The sequence below is a fragment of the Haliaeetus albicilla genome, chromosome 4 (assembly GCF_947461875.1).
Source record: "Haliaeetus albicilla chromosome 4, bHalAlb1.1, whole genome shotgun sequence".
Lineage (NCBI taxonomy): Eukaryota > Metazoa > Chordata > Aves > Accipitriformes > Accipitridae > Haliaeetus > Haliaeetus albicilla.
Genome location: NC_091486.1, coordinates 30,881,263 through 30,901,990, shown reverse-complemented (window position 1 = coordinate 30,901,990; position 20,728 = coordinate 30,881,263). Strand labels below are relative to the sequence as shown.

Below are 20,728 nucleotides of genomic sequence, written 5' to 3'. Positions count from 1 at the left end.
CACAGTCTGGAGGTATTAAAAATGCAAAGATTCAGATAGCTGTTTCCTGATGCCAGGAGAAGTAGAGGTTGGGGAATGGTGTTTATTTCAGATCTGAAGATTTGCCCGTGGAGTTTGGAGCTACTGAAATGCAGAAGTTCAAAAACAACTGCTCATTCTCAACCTAAGCTTGCACTTTTGGCGAAAAATATACTTTCTTTATGCTTTGCTAAATCACTCATGGATAGATTCATTATTCTTCCATCTTCTATTTTCACAAAAAATTGACAAATTAAAATCCATTTTAACTTCAGCCAGTATGTGTATATACCCCTTAACTTGACCTAAAAAGAGCCAACTATGGCTTCCTGGATAAATGTTTTGAGATGTGTGTTTACTCTATTGGCTTTGTCAAATATTTATTTTGAGACTTGTTAAATATCTGCCTCTTATCTACAAAATGCTTCCTGAATTCTGAGACTGTTTTGAAGATAAATTAATTAGTTCTACAATCACTCATAATGGCCATTTAAATAGAATTTAAGTAGCTGAAGAGGTAAATGATCCCTCTCATTGGTCATAGATATATTGCTGTAATGAAACATTCATGTTAAATAACATCAAGATGAAAGCAACAAAGCCATTTTTAATTATTTTTTTTCCCTCAAGGCTGCATTCCTGGCACTGCAAATAAATTAATCTTATAGCAACTGAGTGTTAAGAATATATTTTTGTATGACAGGTGATGTATTTGCATGTTATATGGAAAAAATCCCTGGCAGCAACAGTTGAGCATTACTGGTACATACTACTGTTGAAATGATGTAGGGTTTTCTCATAGCAACAAATGGTGGCTGCAATTTTTATTTAGGAACTTATATTAAATAAGAGCACTGGGATTTGGATATAAAGAAACTGTCTCACACAGCAAAGGAAGCTGGTTTTTCTTTATTGTAAAACACTGATAGATGGGTTTATCTTTCCAGGGTATTGTCCTGGCTTTTCTTTGGCAGCCCTCTTGCTACATATATAAAATACGTATTTAAAAGCCTGTCTTTAAGTGCTCACAGAATTCTGTGGAAACTTTGAGGAAAGCTACCATTAAAAAAAAAATAAATAATTATTAATGTATGTGGCTGGGTTGGGTTAATTAAGGTAGTAATAGACAGTTTTTATTTAACTATGGCTTTTGAGAGGCAGCAGTTAGACTCATGTTGCTGTGAGCACATGGCCCAATCAAACTCCCATTGAAGTTGAATTAGGTCATGTCAGGCTAATTTTGGAAAGTTGTAACCCTGCTCACTCTCAGTTGTTATCTTGAACTGCTTTTTTCTGGAGAGCAGCATCTGATACTAGTTTATAATTGAAATGCATTTACTTCAGCTGGTTTCTGCTTCCAGTACCTGATCAGCTAAGTTTGTAGCCAGTGTTTGAGCTGGTCTTTCATTTCTGATCTGCCTAATCTAAGAAAATGCTCTGTAAATAAGCATTTTCCCTTACTTGCACTATATTTTTTTCAGGTGATTTGGATGTATAGTAAAGGGGAAATTACAAACGTTTGCAAGGTGGCAGATCTTCTGTCTTGAAAGATGGAGGCGGGACTGATCCACATGAGGATTAAAACTTGTACCCTTGAAATGATAGGGAGTCAGTCAGGCACATCTTCCCTTCAGTGAAGAGATAAGGCATTATATGTTGTTAATGTACTTTCACTGTAGTATAAGGCAGGGGAGGAAATATTAAGACAGTAATTAAGGGTCTTAATATCTCTTTTAAAAAAAAGTTTACTTTGAGACAGCTAAGCATTTGGTGCAAGAGGACAATACTGTGCCTCCCAGGAAGTTATTTTACGGCACTATAGAAAACAAAGATGCTGAACTGCAGAAGGAGGTAAAGATGAATGTGCATGGAGATTTCTAAATATGTATCTCTGTTAAAGAGGTTATATGTGGAGCAGGTAATAGAGGGGAAAAAAAGGAAAAGTGGGTTTTTCTTGGGAATAATTCTTTAAGATACTGATATAATGATGAAATATTTTGGATTTTTAGCCACCTATTGACAAATGTGTATTTTCTCGAACTTTCAGTTGCTTTTCTGTGTGAAATTTTATGCATGTTTAAAAGAAATTCTTGTATTACTTATTTTTTGCTGTTTATTTGGTTACAGGAAATGAATTAACTGCAGAGGGAGTTGTGACACAGGGTGCATATTGCTACAAACACTTAGTGATAACATTTTCGAAACGTGCTAATTAAGGCTATTTTTTGTGTTGTTGCAACTGAGGGAAAGGTGATAGTATTGTGGATTAATGTAAGGAAGAAAAAGTAGAAGTGAAAGTGGTTGTTGCAGGGAGCAAACAAAGTATTAAAGCAATTAGTATAGAAGGTTATGTAGAAATTCCAGTGAAAGCCTTAGTTTCTGTAGAATGAGTGGAACATTTTGCAAGTCACCAAGATAACTGGTAATTCTTGTTAAGTAACTTCAGTTCAGTGATTCTCATTAGAAATGGATATATCAAAAGCATAATCTCTTAAAGATTGTTGGTAGCAGCACGTAATGTTTTAACTTCTAAGACATTATACGTCTCCTGAGATTAAACTTGGATCTTTACTGAATTTAAAAGTAAAGCTTTGATGTGCAATTGGAGTCTGAATATGAAGTGTTAGCTGTGAAGGCAAAGCCTACTTAGACAGAAAACTGTACATGTACATTTTTTTCTTTTACAGAAACATTTTATCAGGGAGATGAAATCGCAGTGTTTTACTTGCACTGAGATTGAAATGTTTGGAAATGTTTTAAAATTGCTGTTATGCACTAAACCCACAAAATGCTAAAAACTGTGTTAAATAAAATAAGAACAAACATGTTTATTTGAAAAAGGAGAAACATTTCAATTTCAAACATTACTTTTACCAAAAAACCCGCTTGTTTTTTTATGAGTACATTCCCTATTGCTTTATCAAACTGCTGTTTGACTTGGTAGGAGAGCTGTACAAGGTAACTGCAGAGCTGTGCCAGCAGGAATTAGTACTGTGTTATGACCTGGCGGTCTGAGAACAAGGACCTTTGCTAAGTTCTGTTAAAAACCTGTTGGAATCTAAAAAAGAGCTTTTTGGATGCAAGGTGGGATGTTATCTTTATCTTGACATTGCAATAGTGTGTTTGTGAAGTTCTAGAGCTATAACTGTGCTTTGTTTCAGAGAGCTAAAAATATTTTACTTTAGAGTCCTTAGAGATCTCAATTCTTCAAGCAGATGTGAACATAACTTAGCTTATTCGTTTGATATGATTGTCTGATCTGCATCTTTGTCATCTTTGAAGTGTCCATATTTCTAGTACTACACAGCACATATATTATTCAAGATTAAGGTCTAGAATGAAGAAAGGAAACAGATTTTTTTGAAATCAGTTATTTTTGCTGCCTTCAATAATAGTGAAAACGTACATTTTAAGCCAACTAGTATCTGTGAATAGGTGATTCGCGGTTCTTGTATCATGTGCAGTTCTTGAGGCACTAATTTGCATCTCTGCTGGAAATTAGTTGCTTATAGTTAGTATGTTTTATGCACTTCAAAGAGTTTAAAGATCTGCAAATATCTTTCGGTAATACAAATACAGTAAACATTTTTTCCATTTACTGGTAATATCGAGTATTGTCTGACTTTCATATTGCTGTATAATAAATTCAGTATCATAATTAGCAGATAGCTGTTGTGACAATGCACATTGGGGCTTTATTGCGAATGCCTTATAGATGCAAGGCAAAAGTAGATAAGGCTTGTAAGAATGGGACTCTTTCAGAATGCATTAGCAGAAAATTGAACTGTAAATAAAAAAGGTAGTAGATAAGGAATTGTCTTGCCTCTTCTCAAAGCAAAATGGAGAACAGACAAAGATGCTCTACTTTTTTATGTCTTTTTTTCAGATGCTGCACTGTGCAATGTAATAGATGAATACAACGTGTACAATATCAACATTATTCTAAACAAATCCTACACTGCTATTTAACAACCCAGATAATTTGAGAAATAGGTAGGAGCTCTCTGGAAAGCAGATTGACATATCAGTACCCTTTTGGGGGACATTCTAGATTGACAGGCTTTCTGATGTAGTAGTAGTAATAGGCTTCTAATAACTATTCCACCTACCCCCAAAATTTTAAGACTGTGTGCTGTAAATCTTAACACTTCAGAGTGAGTTAAGACTATGCCACCATGGAAGCATTTCTCCTTTGAAGACATGCGGATGTGGTTCGGTAACTCTCCTCAACAAAGTATACTGACTCAATTAGCCAAGATACTGTACATTGTAGTCATTACCAAGCAAAAGGAAAACACTGTGTTTTATGACTGTTCTACTTGTCTATGTCCCTGTGCTTTTTCAAACAACATTTATTTTCACATCGGCTTTGTTGATATCCCCCTCTCCCTGTCTTGTCATGCTAAAGGCTTCTTGCAGTGAGCAGAGGTGGCAGAAATGGCTGTGTGCAGGCCTCTCCGCTGCTGCAGCTCCTGACAGAGGGCATTAGCTTCAAAATGCTGCAGCTGTATCTCCCTGGGCAGGCTGGAGCTGCTAGGCTTGCTGAGAACACTGCTCCTCATAATCCCCTTTCTCCTGCGATGTTATCCTAGTAGCGATCCTCATGTTTGATTTTTAGCATGGCTCTACTGTGGTTTTCTTTAACAACGTTGAAATTAATGGAGTTAAGATTAGAAGGAACAAGAACTCTGCAAAGTTCAGTTATAAAGTACTGCTAGGTGCTGCCAGCTACTACTAATAAATACTCACCCTGTGACCGGTTTTGTCTGTCCCCGGTACAGTAATGGTGAGAAGGGTCTTTGTCCACAGACTACTGACATAGTAAAAGGCAGACTTGGGACTGGAACTGTTAAGCTCAAAACAGAAGATCGCTTACAAATGTTGGGTCTGTTACTGGCTGTTCAGTACTATTAAGCTCATTTGTGCAGAATAGCGTTTAGATCCTGGAAAACCTTTCATGTCTTTTTCTTGCTACTTAATTAGACATTTTCAATAAGCCTCACTTGCTTCTGTCCTACATGCTAAGCTTGCTGACAAAAATCTGATCCTATATCATGGTTTTGCTCAATATGTTTTATCCCCTTGATTTTGGAACTGATACAATTTAGAAAACAAGCTTTAGGTTCTTGGTATTTGACAAATACATTTGATATTAGAATAGTCCCCTGTTAGCCCAGCTGCTTTGCAGTCTTACCCGAGTTGCATCCATAGCTCAGCACGATGGAACTCGGCCTCCTCAGAGGAGACTGAAAGTCCAGACATACGATTAAAAGATGTTGGCTCTTCGGAGTTGGTCATTAATCACTGTTCCTTTTTGAGCCTTTTTCAGTAAAATTTTTTTCTTTATCTGGAAAATATTGTGATCCTGAAAATCCAAGACATTACTTAACATTGATTTCTGACTCCTTTCTTTATGATATAGCATACAGCGCATCTTCAGAGAGGACACTATCTGGAGGTAAAACACTAATGATGTTTCAATTTGGCGCAATCTTAGGAGCTGTAGGTCAATAAAGCATTTGGTTTTTAACAGTGTGATAAGTTCTTTCTAAGAACACTTGAATTACTTTTAGACAAAGCATTTAAACCAGCTGGAATTATGTCAGATGTCAGGGGCTGGTGCAGAGCAGTCTGTGAGCAGAGATAGCTGCATTCCCCCCAAGCCACAGAGCAAAAGGTGCAGGGCAGCCCAGATGCTGGGTCGAGTCTGGCTTGCAGGCGCTGCACTCAAAGCCTGAACTCAGGACTGTCTGTGCTCATCTTTGTATATATGCACTAGATGATTGTTCTTTATGTGATTTGATTTCTTCTTATTGCTTTTACAGCTGTGCTGTTGGAGCATCTTCTATGGGGAGTATTAAAAAGGTTAGGAGCTGTACTTGATACAAGCTATAGTTTGTCTCTTTCCCTCCACCGTACCAGACAAAATCTCTGCATGTGAATGGATACTGGGGATCAGGGTTTTAAATTTCCTGTTTTGCATTTAATAAATAAAATGAACAGTGCTGTGTTGCTATGGTCACTAATACCTAAGCATTGGAGTTGGGAGACTGAGCGTTTATCTATTTTTGTATGTGACAGAGACTTTCCCTTGTTGCAGTTCTCATTAGGACTGAATTTGTGACAGGAAATCTGACTTTTAATGCCAGCTGTTAGAAATCTGCAGATTTTTTTTTTTTTTTTTTTTTTTCAGTTTCTGTGCTTTCAATATCAGAATAGGTATGGATCTTTCTATATACTGAATGTCATTAGATTTAGGTAGACAGTCCGTACGTTTCCTTCTCAGAAGTCTGTTTTGATTATCAGTGTTTCATTTTGGTATACTAAGATATTTATTCTGTAACACATTTGATAATTTGAAAGAAATCAATATATTCATTACTCTTAAAATCTAACTTATACACATTTTACCTTACTTCAGTTAATTTGTATAGTATGCTTCCATACAAAATTGATTCATGGAAGAACAATTGCTATACAGGTGGGTCTAAAGGGGAGAAGTTAGAAATTCAATCTCTAAGGGCAACAAAAAATACTGAAAGTGTGAAGACTTTCTATTGCCTTAGCTTTTTTTCTTGTGCCTCAGCTTTTTTTTTCTTGTTTTAGGGTAGAAGGAGAGATTTGACATTTTCTGAGAGGTCTGAGGAAGGACTTCTTTTTCTAGACATCCGACACCAAATTGCATTGAGCCTGAACAGGAGTTTGTGATCCAGTTCTTTTAAATTCCTTTGAAGGTTCCAGTGAGGTGGATTCAGTGTTTCAGCACTACAGTTTTATGCATTTATTTTGAAGTTTGAGCCTACAAAACATTGCATGTATGTTTCTTGGCATTAGGCCAATTATTTTCTAAAAGTTTCTGATGTATTTGTGGATGACATTAGGCAGCTTTCGACTTTGGCCTGGATTTTTGCCTTCCTTTAGACTGGTGGCATGAGGTTCATTTAGAAACTGCTTGCAGGCCTGTAAATATTTTCTTAGACTAGCAAAAAATTCCTTGTTCCAGACATTCAAATTGACTTCAAAACTATATATACTTTGAGCCAAGGGTAAGGTATCCTTGCATCCTGTATAAAAGCACTCCTCACTTTTGTAACACTTGGACAGGAAATACAAGTGTTGGAGCTGTAGCAGTGAAAGTGACTTTTTTCCTATGCCAAATCAAAATATTTTCATTTCTCTTTGAGTGATGGTTCAGAGCCCTGTCTATTGATTTGTTCCTATTTGAAGGAATACGTGGCTGATATGTGCTCTAGACAGCTGGCCCATCTATATGGAGCCACTAAGATCATTGTTGCTTGATTGTAGTTCTGTTTCTCTCATTAAAGCATTAACTCACTCTGAAAGTAGTGATGTAGGATGCAGAAATAGAACTTTAAACCTCAATGAATTAGTACAAATGTTAAAAACACAAGTACAGTTTATATACATATATATATGTTCCTTTGACATTGAAGGTTTTACTGTTTAAAAAACCAAAACAACACACACACAAAACCTCAGAAAGAAACAAAACCCAAACCTAGCCCCCCAGCAAAAAAAACCCCACCAAAACTGACAAAATAACCCCTAAGGGTGGAGAAAATACCCATGTTCACACCAATATGAACTCCTAAAAGGTAGACATCTAAACTGCAGCAAATACAAATTGGTTATATTCTAACTGCAGTTCTGCTTTCCTCCATTTCTATTCTCTGAGGATGTAATTGCAGTGAGTAAGGTAAAATGGGTGATGGTAACTGAGCCACAGTGAATTACACTTAGCAATGTTCTTCCTTTGAATGCAGGTCCAGACACTGCTGCTCTGCACTGCTATGGGAAAGCAGAGAAAACTTGGTGATAACTTGTTGTGAAATAAAGCATGGAAAACCACCAGAAGTCAGTGATAGATGAACATATAGAAAATATTTGAACTGGTTTTTGAAGAAGTTTTTTAATGACCCTGAAGAGTAACTCGAGCTTCTCTGCCTTCATCAGTACTGTCAGCAGCAGATCAATTGTGCACTTGTTAGGTGTGCTGATGAAGCTGGGAAGTGTCCACCACCACAGCTGCAGAGCCATTCATAGCATTTTCAGTGCAAACTAAAAATGTGTGTGGGTGAAATAAACATAGACTGTAAACCAAAAGCATTACACATCTCCTGAGCGCTGTGCCAGGAGCTCTAGGAGGGATGCTGTCCACTGGCCTTGTGACTCTTGCAAACAGTGCTTGTACAGGCACACTCGCAGTGAGAGTGCCGAGGAAGATGTGAGCTCACCCTGCTCAGCTTTGGAGGGTTAAATAGGAGACTTCATCTGTCCCATACTAAGAGAATAGTTAGTGTGTAATGGCAGTAGGCGAGAGTGCATCAAGGGAAAGGTTTTAAACTAATCTGAGATTTCAACTGTATACCTCAGGTATGCTAACATTATTTTTCCTGGTTTTATACAGATCAGTTAAATGGGATTTTTTTTTTAAATATTATTTTAATTAGAAAACATCAAGCTCTACTGCGGGGAGAAAGTTTTCATAATAGTCTTGGGGTATTAGATATCTGTTACGAAGACAATAATAACTACGTTTTGGTAATGGGGAAAACTCATAAATTGTGAATCCTTAATTTCACTGAATATTCCAGAGTAGACCAAGTGAAATAAGGTACCAAAGATAGCGGTCTGAATAGCTTCTCCCAACTCTGCTGATCTTGATCCTACATGGAGCTAGTGTGTAGTATTATAATCTAGAACAGACTGCACAGAGCAGGGAGTGGAGGTAAGCACAGTCCTGCATTTGGTAAGAGCCTGGCTGTGTGGTCACCATGTTATGTCTGCTGGGAAACAGAAGTTTCTTATAGTATGGGGGAGTGCAGTGCTAAATATTTTATTAGCTGAGATCGTATGTCACCTAAATGTTCATTAAAGACATGTTCATTTTATGCTTGCACACTTGCGTGCTAACTTAAGAGTAAGTGGGTGGGTGAGCATTAAACTGGTAAACTTGGAAATTTTTCTACCAGCCTGTATAAGAATTGAAATTATCACTTCTAGTCATTTACAGTTTCTGCTTAAGCAGGACCTGACAAATAGCCTAGCACGTTCAGTGCCACAGTGATGCCAGAAGCATGTCATGAATTTCTTCACTGCCTTAATGTATCTGTAATCATTGTAACGGGTTATGTCAGTAGCAGTGTCTTATTCCCAAAAGTGCTATTGGCACGATGCTGGCTTGTGTTATGATGGAGCCCTTGAAATGAGATTGGAAGGCAGGCTTTTCCATTCATTCTAGATTATTATAAAATGAAATAGTTACCAGGTAGGTGCTGTTAGCTGCAATTTTTTTTCTTTTGGAGAAGCAAGTATATACTTGCAAATGCCTTTCGAAGTTCGAATATTGGCGTACAGCTGTAATGTGGCTGTATTTTAATTATTTGGTAGAAATGTGCTCAAGTACTTGACAGCTTGCTACATTATTGCAGTGAACTGGGCTCCTGACAGACCTTTCCTGGATTTGAAATCTTACAGCAGGAAGTTCAGGAAGAAAAATAGAAAGTGTATTTTGTAGGCATCATAGTAACCATAGAACACTTGGATTTCCTTTTTGAAATGATAGATTGGGAAATAGAACTCTTGTCTAAAACATTAATAGGACGGTACCTGCTCAGAGGCATAACTGATGTGATTACCTGCAAATGGGATAAGCAAGGAAAACAAAAACCCAACCACCAAACCATAGTGCAGGCTAAACGTGTAAAGTTGATTGAAGTCTTCCATTTCAATTAGCAATCATAAACCCTCATTTTTGTCCTGGTTATGCATTTTCAGTTTAATGGAGTTTATAGAATTGCATATTACTAAATCTGATTTCTTTTAAGAGTAGTGTGAGAATGATGGGCAAAAAAATTCAGAAAACTAGTAATTCAGGGTGTCTTAAATTTGGGGTGACCAAAAAAGTGTGTATTAAAAGTGGGCAAGTGTCTTTGCTGAAATCTAGAATTGCTTTGATGGTGTCCAGCTGGGAACCAGAAGAGTAATTTGAAAGCTTTGGCTATGAGTTCTCATATTTTGTGATGCGTTTAAAGCAGGAACACCTGTCAGGAAGGAGTCAGTCTCAAGTTTAATTTTATTTTGTTGTTTCATGAAAAAGGTTTCTATTCGTTTAATGGGACTTGAGGTTTTCACCATTCATTTAACAGGATTTCATGGTACACTCAGGATTTGAGTAAATCAGATTGACAGAAGCCTTCTTTGTATTAATTTTTTAAAAGGCTGCTTTTCCCCATTCTAATTTCTACAGTATTTTTGTAAATAAGTGTGTTGTGAAGATACCAATCTCACTCTTACAGTTTAATTGTACAGCATCATTAAAACAGCCGAAACAATACTCAGGGCTGTGACAACTTCAGGGATTATTTTAAGAACATTTTTAATTACATTGAAAATATGTTTAAAGTGGAAGAGTTACAGAAGCTGTATCCTTCAATATGTAAAAGTTTTATTCAATCTGTGAACTTAATATAGCAATCACGCAGATTCCAACATCGTTAGCAAATCCGTTCTATAGTATGATGAAATGTCTCCCTGTGACCTATTCAGATTTGTGTTGAAATATTTATACCTGGTTTGAAACAAGTTTGTTACTGTAGGGCAGACAGAACGTGTTATACAGGTGAAGTCAGCTGTATTTCTCATGTACCCGTGGTGTAACACGAATTGATAGCTTTGATACCAACCTTCGTACTTGATTGATGTATATTTGTTTTGGCAGGGGTGTTGTCTTAGATACTGTCCTTCCTCCCCTCCCATGGTGTTCCCTGTTGGCTTTCTTACCTAGTTCCCTGCTCAGCATAACCGCAGTTGTACAGCACAGCTGTCAGGGCACTGCTGGGCTGGAACAGGCACCTGGGAGTAGGAGGCAAGGGATGCTTGAGCTGGTGCTTGTGCTGCGAGAAATGAACATCAAACAATGTCTGTATTTGATCTGAAATCAAGTACTTAGATCTGTAGAAGGATTTTGCATAAGTGCAAACTAAGGATTACTATTTATCATTATTGCCTTTTTCATCTTCATGTTATTTTAAAATAATCAGAATAGCCTTTGAAGTTAGGGAACGTACTGTTTTTCCCATTATATAACTAGCTAACATAAAGCACAAAGAAACAAAGTAACCTGCCTAAGATCAGGCTATTATATATCAGAGCCAGAAACAGAACCCAAGTTTCTCTTTGCTTTGTATTTCAAGTTAGGGAAAATTTTTCTTTCCTTTAGGAAGAAAATGCATTCACACATATCTAATATATGCACTTGTGTGTCCTCATACAAGATGCAGTTATCTGAAGAAGGTCACTCCAGCTGATGCCTTGGAAACAGAAGCTGCGTGTCAGTGGAGACTATTGATTTCACTGGGGTCCTCCTGAGGTTAAAGCTTTTCTCCTCACTGGGCTGTTCTCGCTGTTTCAGCTTCCACCCTGCTGAGTGCTGGCCATGCCTCTGCCTCCTCCTGACTGCTCTGTTGGGCTTGTCAGATTTCCAGACCCTTTTCTGTCCTTAATTTCCTTCTGCTTTAGGATGTCCCCAAATAGCTGCGTCTCACATCTGTGAAGTATCTTTGAGAAGGAGTTTCTTCCTGCCCAGAAGCCAGCTGACTCTCCATTTAAGCAAGGATAGGGATAGAGGAAAATAGCCTTTGCTAAGGCCTCCCAGCTGGGGAGGAGAGACAGTTTTCAGCAGGAACCAGGAGAGGTTCCGCTGCTCCGCTGGCCTCCTCCACTCACTGGCGTGGACACAGGGGATTGCGGCAGAGGGAGAGCAGTGTCTTCAGTGACGGCGCTGTGCTGGATGGGAGCTGAATGAGGAATGGGAGTGAGAGAGAGAGACTGAGAGACGGTGATGCTGACTGAATGAGAGTGCCTAAGGTCTCGAGGAAGAGAAGGGAAGATACTCTTCACTGTGTTCCTTGGGGACCCTGGAGCGAGATAGGAGGGGGATTTTTGGCTGGCCCCAACTTCCCGGTTTCTGCTTCACCACTCGATTCCTTCTAACAATAGTTTCATCTGGGACATACCTGGTAAGACCAACCAGTGCAATGTTAGAGGGTAGAGAAATGTAATGATTTTTCTTATCTTAAAGTTACAAAAGACTTTTAAAATATTTTTGAAGTCTTAAAAAGAGAATCTGGTAAAAGTTAGAAATTATATGGCCATGTAGAGAAGATGACTGGGAAAAACAGGAGAGTAAGAGGGAGGATTAATGGGAAAATGGGACATGTACTTTCATGTTAGACTTTGTCCTTCTAAACCATGATAGGAAGAGCAGGATCAGATGCATACCTTTTGGAATACCACGGGTGTTATTTGAATTGGCATTAGCCAGACAAACACAAGCTTTAGTAACCATGAATGTTTCTACAACGTCAGACAGATTTAACTCACAGCCCAGTAGCACATGCCTTCAAATTAAAATTACAAAACCTTTTACGTGCAAGAATGTATGCTATACTGAGTTGTACTGAAAGTATAGAAAAATGTTCTTGAATTAAAGAAAATAGGAAGAGCTAAGTTTTAATACTAAAATATTTGCTATACCTGTGGATTACCATTGAAGATTACAGTTTTAAGCTGATTTAGGACATTAGCTCTGAAGTGCTAGGACATAAACCAGAAGTGTAATGAAAGGTTTTGTCAGTACTCATTTTCACCTTATCTGTTTGTATCAATCTTGGGTTTTTACTGGAACAGATTAGTTGCCTAAAACTGTGCTGTAATTCAGATTTCATTGCATGTTTAGGAAAACGATTCTGGAATAAACACCCCATACAATCGTGTCCATTAAATCAGTTCATTTTTCATTGCCTGTTACTAAGGTTGACAGGAAAAAAATATTCCTGAACCTCAGTCAGGGGCGTGCAGCTTTACTGACAGGACATTAGTCCTCTGTGTACCTGCCTGCCCAGGAGCGCAGGAGCAGGCAGCGCAGAGCTGGCAGCAGGCGGAACCAGCATTGCGCCTCTGCGCCGCAGCTGGCTCCACGGCCGTAAACGGAGACACCGGCGCTCCTCCAGGGTGCACGCAGCAAGCGCCTGCTTGGACAGGCCCGGCTGCCCCACGCTGCTTGGGCTTGGCTCAGCCTTTCCACTGAGGAAATTGCTGGCAAGGGGGGGATGTGGGTTTGTAGGAGCGAGGGGAGCGTGACTGATTGGTAGACAGCATTGCTGGGCTTCGGAGCTCTCGAAGACACAAAAAATGCAGGCATGCGGGATTAGAGCTGCCTTTTCTAAAAGATTTGGTGGTTTGTGGGGGTTGTTTGTTTGCTCACCCATATAAAAATAGGCATTTTAGTGTTTCGATGTCACTTTTTGGGCTGTATTTTTAGTGCCTGGGAACATTACAAATATGAAATACTTAGCTATTGAGCCTGTTGGATTTAAAATAGCTTCAAATAGCTTTAAAGAGGCTTTCTGAAGTACTCTTTTTTTTCTGTTGCAGCACGTGCATTTTTTCATCCAGTGTTTTTACAGAAGCTGGAAGAGTGCCGTTATGTTCAAGCCTGTGCTACCGTTTGGTTTGATAAAGAAGTCCCTTTGGTCCAAGATCAATATAAAGGGACAATGTAGATGTTTTTTTGCAGCCTTTTAATTAAAAAAACATTTTTCTGACTATTTTATTTCAATATAGAAGATGACCCCAGCATGTGGTTAAGTGCCCAAATTAGCTTTCCATTAAGCTTGAAGGCAAGGTTGAGGTGTACTCGAATGCAGTTTGCCTACAGAAGCGAGGTATTTTTTTAATCTCTGTAGTAACCAAGTATTTATCGGTATATAGGGAACTTCAGAAAGATAATCTAAATTAAGTTTTGTTTTTTAATTGCTATTCATTTTACATGCATTGTGGTTATAAGGGTCTGTTCAGTAGTGTTAGAAATTATGCTGAAGATGCCCAAACTCACAGAAGAAAAGGCAGAAAGAGAAGTTGTGCTGGGTTTTTATCAGCTCAGGAATTACTTCTGTACAAACGTGACAAGCTGCTAATTCACCTCTCTGTATGTAGTCATCAAAGAAAGAGCCATTAGGTAGGGATTGCATAACCCACTTCTCTGCCAAAGAAATTACCACACGTGCTTAATTTTTAAGTTTCGTGTATCAGCACAGCCTTCAGTTTTCAAAACAAAGAAAAAAGATGAATCTAATACGCGCGGCCTAGCTCCGGATCAGGTGCTTGGTGGCAGCTGGTACCCCTGAGGAGGATGGAGGCACCAGAAGGGATTCCACCCCTCGGACCACCTGGCTGCAGGGGCAGCGACAGAGCCCTCCTCTTTGAGACAAAGCCCAGAAAGCTCAAATCTAAACTGCGTTTTCTGACAGCAGATTTTTAAAGAGATCTGCCTATTGAAACTCTGCCATCACGAATGACTGACTTCTAGCTGTAGCAGGATTCCTCTGGAGCGTGTTACGGAAAATAAATTTTACAGCCCAAGCTGGCTGTATGATGTTTTGAGGCGTTCTCTGAGGAGGCAGACAGGATGCATCACAATGCATCGCTGCCAGGTTGTGATGTTACTGCAAGTCTCATGAGAATCTGGTGCTTTCTTACAGCCCAGGTTCCATACAGTGATGTGATTATGTCAAAAATGAATTAAAATTTTAGCTCTCCTGATGTGGAGAAAAAACATGAAGAGATGTGTTATAAAGGACAGTTCATGACAATGATTATATAAGATTTTATATAAAAAGTTAAAATCAGTCAAATATGATGGTGCTAAGTGCAAAGTGGAAACATATTAGTGACTGTATAAATCTTTTCTTCCAATAATGGAATGATTGGAACTAAGTGCAAATTTTCTGCTTCATCTAAGTCAATAGACTAGAAACCAGGGATTTGCTCTTAAGTCCAGGGAAAACATCCGTTTTCAATTGTGAAGGAAAATTGCTTTAAGGTTACTGCTTGGCAGGATTATTTTGTTAAAGAATGTTGCACCATCTCCCACAAAAAAATACAGTTCCCGTTGTGCTTTTCATTTGTGTGAGCACCAAGTGCTCAGTCCTCTTCCATGAAAGTTTTCTTGCTAACTTGATTGTGCATTCAGGTCCCTCCAAAAATTGTATGTGAAATAGTGTTCCTTAAGTTAACTTTGATTTAACTATTGAAGGTGGTCACATTGATAGGTATCAGATATTTGCATTTTATACTATCTTATTACAAAATGTGGACATGGATTTTGATTTTATTAATAATTTGTCAAGCACTTAGGGAAGGATACAGCCTCACTTCAAATGTATGGACTTATAAATCAGAATGAGGATAATAGTAGTTTTAGAACATGGACCTATAAAAGCTTAGGTGAACAGGAAAAGTTGTTTAGGAAATGTTATTTTTTTCCTTTCATCATTCTCAGCTATACATAGGTTTAATGAAAAACAGGCAATAGCTGCTGCTGGAGTTCATTGTAAAAGTCTGTAGAATATAAGGTATTCTTACAATGTAGTTCCAGCTTAACTGAAAAAGTAAGTTTAAATGCATTTAGTTAACTTGGTGTAGAAGGCTATGTGATTGGGATTCTTGTTTGCATGTATGAAAGTCTGACCTATGTCCATGTATGTAAAAGGCTGCTAACATATTTCTTCATGTATTTCTTCCTTACAAGTTCCCTGCTTATTTTTTTTTCTTTCACATTTTCTTCCCTGTAGTGAATGAATTTAAGATTTACTTAAGATATTTTGAGTCGTTTTGGTATAGTGTTTATATTGGAGGCTTTCTTGTCATTTGCTTCTAGCATGGTGAAGACTGAACTCTTGCTGCGGGACAGTGGATCAGGAATGAGGTAGCGGTCAGTTGGTTGGAAAGAAATGTTGATTACTGTCCAGAAAAGAGGGGGAAAAAAAGACCTGATGAGGTGTTTTCGTTTGGTTGGAATGCACTGCTAGAATTCAGTAAGGGATGAGGGCTTACTTTTACACTCTGCGGAAGATTCCTAGGACATGTTTGATATAAGCTACGTGTAGACGGAACAGATAAATAGATCTGTAGGCCCTTGGAAAAGATTGCTAATTGTATGTTTTTTCGAAGGGCCAAGATCTTATCACTGTCATGAAAGTTGTGCAGGGCTACTGTGAAAAGAAATGTGACTTTAAAAGCAAGTAGAATTAATTATACTTGAAAAGTCTCTTTTCCAATCTGCAGAGCATATTTGCAGTCATCTGCAGCTAAAGGCCATATTGCCCCCACACTTCAGCGTTCCATCGCGCGCTGTGTTGGTGACTGAACCGTAAGGTTTCCCTCACGCTGCTTCTGATCTCATCCTCAGTATCATTAAGGGTCCTTAATAGAAAAGCAACTTCTACAACAGACTGGCAATGAACATACTGAATCTATCACATCAAAGAAATAGTTGTAGGATGGCGTGAAGACTCTGCTTCTTTCTAGAGTGATCTGTATGGGCAGATCTTTGAGTCCCTGTGTAGTTTTACTGACTTTGATCAGAGTCCATACAGCTGCAGTTGTTTTGAAGAATCAGATGTTACTGTGCTGTGAAGATTAAAGGATGGTGTTTTCCTTATGTGTTGGAGACTAAAGTTGCTACTTACTTGGTGATATGGCAATTTAAATAAATATTAATATTTTGGTACCTATCAGCTGTAAGACCACTTGGCTTCTGATATAGTGATACCAGAAATTCTGTGGGAACTTAGGCAGTTATTTTTAAAACTGATTTTCATTATATAGAATAATTGTATGTTTCTCTAAAATGTTTTTATACAATGCTTATCTAAACTTAAATACACACATATTTTATAGAATTATTTACTACTGTGTGACAAATACACAGCTGTGAGTCATTTACATGAAGAGTAGACAGATTTCTAAAAATGGAATGAAAAGCCTTAATAGCAGTATAGCGATCTGGTGGAAATTTATGTGCAAATGTCCTTTATTATATGATCACTCTCATATAAATATATAGCATTGAAACAACATTTCAAAGCCTAAGGTTTCATATTCAAACATTTAAAGATTAGAAGCAGACAATGTCATTGCTTGCACAGTTTTAAGGCCATCTCCGTGTACGTGTTGTGATACAGCCTTTAATTATACAATCAAATTTTTCCCCATGGGATTCCTAGTTTTTCAACATGGCTAACACTGACTGCCTTTTCTCATGGCTGTCTTAAGATGTCTCACCATAACAGTGATCTCTACAGTGTCCCAAGGAGCTCTTTGGCCATCATGGTGTAGTACCTTTGGTATAGTGGTAGAGAAGAGTTTTCAGGACAGCTTTCAGCTGCTACAAGGAAGAGACTATCCTTCCTTCTCCTCATTTCCCATTCCATTTGCTTCATACTTTGTAATTGTAGTAATAGTATCAGGGCCAACAATCTGCTGAAAGGTGAAGTAAGAAATGTGAAAACTTCGCATGGGTTCTTCACAGTTCGTGACCCAGGCTGGAATATTTTACCTTCACAGGACACACTTGGGTGCTTGAACTGACGCAGTAACGTTGGTGGCAGGGAGTTAGTTGATGCTTTATCTGCAGCGGCCACAGAGGGAAGATATATCAGAGTGGGGGGAACTAAGGGGATAGCTGTCTGCAGGTTTCACAGTATTTGCTGATGGGAAAGGAAGATGCAGGAATTACGCATCCTCTTTTTGGCTCCCAGGGAAGAGTTCTGTATGTTTACAGACTCTTTTGCCGTTGGCCGTTGTTAACGAGTTTTGTCTCAGTTTTCTCTGATTTCTCAAAGTGTTCTTTGGTAATAGGATAAATGCTGATTTTAAAGTATGGAAACAGGAAGCATATCAAAGAGCCTTTCATTTTTGAAAGTTAAATTACAGAGAAATAAAAGAAGAAGCTTTTTCAAGCAGAGGCACAGATTGGAATACTTTTGCATTAATTACTATTACAAGCTTATGTTTATAGTGGAAAAGTTAATTTGAAGGAAAAATATTATTCCTCCTGATGCCATTAGCACTGTCAGTGTTCTTCATTCTGCGTCATTCCTGAGGAAGGTTAGGAGGGCAGCAGTAGACAACCTCCATATGTGGCAATGTGGAAGCTTAATTTTAAAAAATTAATTTACCAAAGATATTGTCTAAGTGTTTGGAAACTATTATGGCAGTGATGCCTGAGAGAAGAGAGAGAAATCCCTAATGTGGTAGAAGTGCCTGCAGGGAGTATCCGAAGTGCAGGGCTGGGTTCAGCCAGATGACTCACTTCTGAGTACTAGAAGCATTCTCCTTCACAGTTTGCTCTGAAATACATTCTCAATTATTCGTGTGTACCTTTGACAAAATTCTCTCCATACACAGGAGCTGTTGTACTCGGGTTTTTGGAACCTGAAAACAAGCTCTTTGTTGATGGTGAGGTCAGGACCCTTCTGGGAACGGTGGCTTGTTGGTTACCAGCTGCTCCCCAGCCAGAAGGAGGTCGTCTCTGTTTTAATGAGTTGTGCTTTGTTTCTTTTTCTTATTTTAAAAACAAAACAAAACAAAACAAACCCACAACACAACTGTTATACTATTTGCTGGGATATTTCTTTGTGATGGGTTTAGTGGACTTCAGAAAAATGTTGACTTGTATCAGAATTACTGGCAGTAATGTTTCAAGATAGAAGTGTGTACATGCTGGGTGCTTTCTAAATGGCATCCTCACATTGCTGCTTGAAGAGTCAGTAGCCCTGTCAGCAGTGCTCTCCCTTTCCCATCCAAGTGGGATAAGAAGTTGGGTCTTCAGGTGTTCTGGGCCTTACAACAGTTTCTGTTGGTTTTAATTTTTTGTTTTGGCAGATTTTGTTTTAGATCAGGGAGCCTAAGTGGAAGTTGGAAATAAAAATCTCACATATAAATAGCAGTGAAACAAGCAACTACACTAACCTCTGCTTTCAGTTACAGTAACATAAACTTGAAGAAGCTTTGCTGATATCTTCTGTGTACAAGCGTAGGTAGAATTTGGCTCAGCAGTCAGCTCCTTAATTAGTGGATTTTCTAGAGTCTGCAGCTAATTCTGCTCAGCATATGCTATTGCTTTTTTTTATGCTACATATTGGTTTGGGAATAATACTGAGATACCAGTGTTCCCAGTGTGAAATTGGAAACTACTGTTGGACAGTTAGTTTTTCGTTTGGTTTGTATTTGTCACTAAAGAAATACCCAAATATTGGTAATGATCCCCAAAACTCAAATGAGATTGTTGAATAGTAGTTATGTATGTTTAAAGTCAGTTCGTACTATGACATGACAAAAAAATACTGAAGCCGTAGGGCAGGAGTCTTGTCATTGTAAATAAACTTTAAAAGCAGAGTCCACTGATTTGGGGATGGGATTGTTAACAGTTTCAGACCAACAAAGTCTTAGTTCAGAAAATGTTGTTTATGCTCTGTGATGCATCTGGAGCTACTGATAGGAAGTGTAATATCAAATAAACTTTCATAATGTATTTCTTAATCGTAAGGACTTGTAGTTGTTTCAGACAGGACTATAAGTTCATGGAAGAAAACATGAAAAGAAATTTGTATACATGTGTATTTTACATTCTTATTTTAAAAGTGCCTTGCTTAAAGGTCAGTAATTACTTTCATTGACCCACACTGATGTGCCTTTTGGTAAGTTAGTTAAAATGCATCTCCAGATTAATACCAAGAGAAATATGGCTTGTATGTGCATGTATATGTATATACAAAATACGTATTATTTTACTTATAAGTAGATAAAAGAGGAAATGTGAACCTCTGCAATGCCTTGAGAGGTCCTGTCTGGTTTTGGCTTTGCTGGCATTTCTCATCTAGGCATTTAAAGTCAACTCAGCAGCTGGTGTAAAAGGCTAAAGATGAAATATATCCAAAGAAAGAGATGGATTGAAAAAACTAATTAGTTAATAAGAGTCTTGTTAAGCTTTGGAAGGTTTTAAAACTGGGTCAATAAATGACATACCCTTTTTGTTCTATTTAAGAAAGATTGATAATCTGACAACATCAAAAGTTATTAGTCATATGAAGCAGATAGAGGGCAGATAGGAAATAATACTTTTTGTGGTTTTTTTGCGGCCATCTGGAACTTTTGTCATACTGTTTGTTTTGTGCTTTTCTTTTTACATAGATTTACAAGTAAAAGATAGCGAAATTGTCCTTGCTGAGAAATGACTGGCCGTCAAATGCAGCATTTTACTCATTCATATTGTTTTGAGCTTCACGTTCCCACTCCATTGAGATGTTCAGTTACCCTTATTAAGAAATCTGTATTTATCCTTAAATTTATAAATGTTGCTCAACAACCTGACAATAGTAACTCACACTGTAGGACTGACTTGGCTATTGGAATGTTGACACCATCATTTAAAAATGTTTATAAGAATTAAAAATTGGTTCAAGATAAGCCAATCTAAGATTTGTTAAGAAACAACTCTGCTTAAAAAAATTAAAACACTCCTGTTGAAGGCCAGGGAAGTTCTTTGAGGTTACTTGGTGGCTGCACAGCTACCCACTAAAGAGAAAAAGCCCCCAGAGGGAATGGTCCATCAAGGAAAGAGAAAGCAACAGTCCTTTTTCTCTGCATGTTTTTCTACTGCTGATCGGCACAAAATGTTGTTATTTGGAGATTTTCTAGTAGCTCTCCAGCCTGCATAATGCCACCATTCACAGGTTTCTAACAGGAGAAAGAGCAAGTGTGCCAGTGCAGCCAGAGCTGCTAAATAACCCCTGTTGCTCAGGGTGCCCTTGCCCTGGGCCATGCTAGGAGTGGAGGAACAGCA

The 20,728-nt window shown here is 38.2% G+C and overlaps 1 protein-coding gene across 3 annotated transcripts in view; it reads left to right on the top strand.

Annotated features, from left to right (window-relative positions):
• The window catches only part of BMPR2 (bone morphogenetic protein receptor type 2), a 113,638-nt gene that overhangs the window by 62,208 nt on the left and 30,702 nt on the right, over nt 1-20,728 (top strand). The gene's annotated exons all lie outside the window — the stretch shown is intronic.